A 5,142-nucleotide genomic window follows, 5' to 3' on the forward strand; every position below is an offset into this window, starting at 1 on the left:
AGCCACTGAGTCAGAAGACAAGCTTTCAGAATCTCTTAGTGGTTTGGAGCAGTAGTTGAGCAAATCCTCCAGCATACTGGTTCGAAAAGTGTGGTCCCAGACCACCAGCAGCCTCTCCCGGGAATCTGTTAAGATATGCAAAATTTTGGCTCTTTCCCCAGACCTAATCAACCAGAAATCCTAGAGTGCGTCTAGCAGTAGTGCTTTGGGACCACTGCTCTAGCATTTAAAGGGAGGACTACAAAAGTTTTGCACTAAAATATGAGCTTAATTTCTTCATCCCCCTCTTTCATGCTTCCTGGGAACAAAGGCAAAAACAAAAATCAGGCATTTCTGAGACCTGTAAATGGTATATATCTGGGCAAAGGTTCTGCCTGTCACAAACACTCCTTTGTCAGTATCTTGAACCTGAATGATAGTGTAGAGAAGTGAAGGAGCCAAAGTAGGTAGGAGTGTAATTTTTTCACTTTGATTTCACAACTTGGATGAAAAAGGGGTATCTGCCTTCTAGTTCATCTTGATCTTTTTTTAAAACATTTTTTGGCCATGCCTGTAGCACATGGAAGTTCCAGGTTCAGGGTTCAAACCCATAGCAACTACCCAGGCCACAGCAGTGACAATCCTGCATCCTTAACCCACTGAGCCACCAGAGAATTCCTAGTTCATCTTGATTTTAATCAAAGTGCAACATTGCATCCAAGTCTTTCAAGAACTTCCCTGGGATACTGTTCCCTCTGATCCTTCCTGAATCACCCCTACACTTAAATGGTCAAATTCTTTACCACCCACAGTTTCCTCAGGCCTATCCTAGGCAAAACTGTTTATTCTAGTCAATATTTATGTTGATTGCTTTTCTCTAAGCAATAAACTTGGTTTTTAGGAGGTTTCCAAAAAAGTATGAGCTATCTTTGCTCAGAAAAGTTATGACCTAGACAAGGACGTAGGATCTTGACAAAAAGTCAAAACAAAACAATATAGACTTTATAATTTATCAAAGAATTGTTTGATCATCAAACACTGTAAGAAGACAAGGACAGACAAGCTGTAGTCAACTCCAGCTTACTGCCTGTGTTTGTATAGCCTGCAGGCTAAAAATGCTCTTTCATTTTAAAAGTCAAATTTAAAAAAAATCAAGACATATTAAAGTTGTATAAAATTTGAATATCAGTATTATAAAGTTTTATTGAAACACAACCTTATTCATTCAGTTGTATTTTATGTATGGCTGATTTCTTGCTAAAATGGCAGAGCTGAGTAGTTGCAATAAGGACCACATAGCCTACAAAACCTACTGTATTTACCTTCTGCCCCTAGTGTTCTGACCTCTGCCTCAGGTATTGTCTCAAGTTCCAGAGCCATCTTGTCCCTCTCCCTCAGTTCCTCATGGCCAGATTCTGACTCCTGTTGTCATCTCCCTCCTTCCCTTTTACTCCACCTATGATTTCTCTTATCCCCCATTCTAATTCTTTCACCAAGATTCCCTTTTTTTCTCCCTCAAACTCTCCCCACGAACTCTTCCTCTGAACTTGTCAGAACCTGTCCCTTTAAAATTAAACTTTCTGAGGATCCAGAGGCTAGACCCTTAATTTCTTTTTGTTTTGTTTTGCTTTGCTTTTTAGAGTTGCACCTGAGGCATATGGAAGTTCCTGGGCTAGGGGGTCAGATGGACGCTACAGATGCCAGCCTATGCCACAGCCACAGCAATGTGGGATCTGAGCTGCATCTGCAACCTATACTACAGCTCACAGCAATGACAGATCTTTAACACACCGATTGAGGCCAGGTATCGAACCTCCATCCTCAGGGTACTAGTCGGGCTCATTACCATTGAGCCATGATGGGTAATTCCAAAATCCTTAATTTCTTATACTTTCCAGACTAAAGCTGAGGCATGAGCCATAGTCAAAGATTTTCCCAAAGTAACTGAAAATCCTCATAGATTTGCTGAATAATTTAATAAAGTCATTAAAACATATCAACCTGGTTTCTCTGACTTATGTCATCTGGTTTATATGCTTGTCAGTGAAGACCAGTCCCAGCATTAAATAAAAACCAATTGGGAAAATCCTGAAAGGTCTCCACAAGTACAACAGGAGGACAAGCCTGCTAATTTATTATGTGATTAGGCTCAGGCAATTGCTAATTGAATTCATGGAGCAGTTCCTAGAGCTTTTTCAAAATCTATTGATTGGAACAAAATCAGGTTCTCACACAAAAACTGGATAATCTTGTTGATGAGTATTACAATCTACTTGAGAATTTCTTTGAAGAAAATTCCAGTCTTCCTCCAGATGTTGACTTAGTTGAGTAGCTTTTAAATCTATGTTTATTAATGAGCTGAACTGGGACTTTTCCCTTCTAATAAAAAAAGGACCAAGATGGAGTGGGAAACTATGCCCCCTCCAGATTTAATTTATCTGGCAAAGTAGCTCTCCCATATTCTAGGTGAGCTACTTAAAAGAAAGACTGCCAAAATTCTTGAACGTCAACTCCAACAAAAGAAGCCTCCTAAACAAAACACAAAACCCTCTTAAGTTTCTCTTATTATTGCAGAGATCCAGGATATTGAAAAAGTAACTGTTATAAATTTAAGTGCATTAGGAGCCCTCAGCCTTCTAATCAATCTTTCCAAAATCCTGTCAGTTCTCAATTATAAGGTGCCAAGGAACTGCAGGGGTTTTTCCCAAAACTTCCTCCTGTTGGCTTAGAGAAACATTTCTCCATATTAGAGAAATGTCTAACTGACACTAGAGGAACATGCTAGGTGCTCAGCCTCACTATCACAAAAGAGCCCCTGCCTCAGAGGAGTAAAACAGTTCAAGTAGTGGGGCTGTGAACTAGGAATGCCCACTGCCATGTCAGTAAAAAAAAAAAAAAAAAAAAAAAAAGGATGTTGCAGCCATCAAGCCACCACATTATAGTCTCCTCAACAGCTATCCCTGAGGGAACTCAGGATGAGGAAACAGAACGCTCATAGCTGCAGCCACCCTGAGAATACACGCAGAGGAGACCTAAGATGAGAAAACATAGGATAAAGGTCCCATATAGCTGAGGTGCATATCAATGGAATGATTTCAATGAACCCAGACCTTGCATCTTCTAATACATAGAACAGCACTAACTTTGTTAACTTGACACATTTGGTTTTCTTTAATTAACAATAACCTTTTGATATTTTGACTAATTTGTCTTTGTTGACAAAACTCCTATATATCCTGGCTTCCCCATCTCACCATATCCCTGCCCTTGCCTCTTCAGAGTAGTCTTTCAGAGAAATCTGAGCAAGTCCTTTTTCCTGGGCTTGACGTCCTCAGAATGTCTGCCTAATAAAACATAACTCCAACTTTTAGGTCGTTTGGCTGGTTTTACAACACTTTTACTGTGCTTACCACCCTCAATCCTCTGGCTTAGCCAAACATACTAATGGCATTATTAAGACAATTGGCAAAATTTACAGAGGCCTTCCAAATACTTTGGCCAAAAGCATTACTGTTGGTCCTTCTAAATCTCAGATTCGCCTCTCTTGGCACTCAGAAATTCTCATGCTTTGAGATAGTCACAGGACCCCAATGCATTTGGCTTCTGCTTCTTGTAACCTGCAACCAATAAAAGGAGAGAGAGATAAATAATGTGGCAAAGGCCTAATCACCTCTATTAAAAATAAACATAATTTAGTAGAGCATTCCTTTCACAGTTTGAGAGACAAAGACGTCAAATATCATGCAGTTAAACCTAGGGGTTTCATGTATTGGAAAATGACACCTCAGAAGAACTCTCTTCAACTTCATTGGAAAGTATATTGACCTTTGTGCTATAAACTCCAAGGAATGAACTCTTGGAAAGAAAGTGCCAAACCTGACTAGACCTCGGTTGACCTGAAAAGTAAATATTTCTCTGAATTGAAGCAGATGACACCTGATGAGACAGCTTTCCCAAGATATCTGAACAAGGTCTATTGGAAGTTCATTGCTAAACCTTTGATGATGAGATAATCTCTCAATGTCTAATAACCTCGGTAACATATGGACTTTAAGACAAAAAGTACCTGTGTGTTCTCCCTCCTAATGCTCCTTGCTACACGAATATGACCTTAATAGATTTCCAATCTGTGTATTTTACCTCCAATGTGAGATGGTAAACCCAGGGAAAGGTCCTTCCTGATACTGAAGGACAAAATTTGCTGAAATTAGAAAATCTGACCTTTGCAGCTCCCACTGTGGCTTGGTGGGTTAGGAGCCTGAAGAGTATCCATAAGGAGTCGGGTTTGATCCCTGGCCTCATTCAGGAGGTTAAAGGATCTGGCATTGCCAGGAGCTGCAGTGTACATCACAGAAGTGGCTTAGATCTGGCATTGCTGTGGCCGTGGTGTAGACTGGCAGCTGCAGCTCTCATTGACCCCAGCCCAGGAACTTCCATATGCCACAGGTGCAGCCCTAAATTTAAAAAAATAAAGAAAGAAAATCTGACCCTTGATAAGCAATGCTTTTGGAGAAAGATTTTGATCAAAAGGCATAAATGCTAAAAAGTTAATAAACAGAAACCTCAGTTAAATAGAGTTGGGAGACCAGAAGGGAGAACTCTCATGCTTTGCAATGAAACAGAGCACAACAGGAAGAAGACCCCTTCCCTGGCAAAACTCAGTCTATGAAAAGCCACAGATTATTTATTTACTATAGCACTCCCAACTTCTTTTTCTTCCTCTATAAAAGCGTTCTCCTTCCCTTTCTGTGTGAGGACTTTAACAGACATCACTGGGCTCATAGATGCCAAATTGAAACTCTCTACTGATCCTAAATAAATCCGTCTTTGCTGGAGAAACATCTGGTAGTCTATTTGTTTCAGATCAGCGGCTGCTATAGGAGCTAAGATCAGTAGAGATCTTCCTAGGTAGTTAAGCAAGACTTCTTTAGGGAAAAAATGAGCAAAAAACTGGGCTTCGAATTTTGGATAAAATTAAGAAAGGAGTGTATCAAAGTATAATAGTTTTTTAAAAGTTAAAAACATGGCATATAAAGATTTATTCAATTAATGAAAATCAGCAAGATGGTAAAGCTAATCTGAAGAATATTTGAAAAAAGTGCGTATAAGCATTTGAAAAAAGTATGTTATAATAAGTTTAGTTTAGGTACAAAGATGGTTGAT

This window comes from Phacochoerus africanus, chromosome 11 (assembly GCF_016906955.1).
Source record: "Phacochoerus africanus isolate WHEZ1 chromosome 11, ROS_Pafr_v1, whole genome shotgun sequence".
Taxonomy (NCBI): Eukaryota; Metazoa; Chordata; class Mammalia; order Artiodactyla; family Suidae; genus Phacochoerus; species Phacochoerus africanus.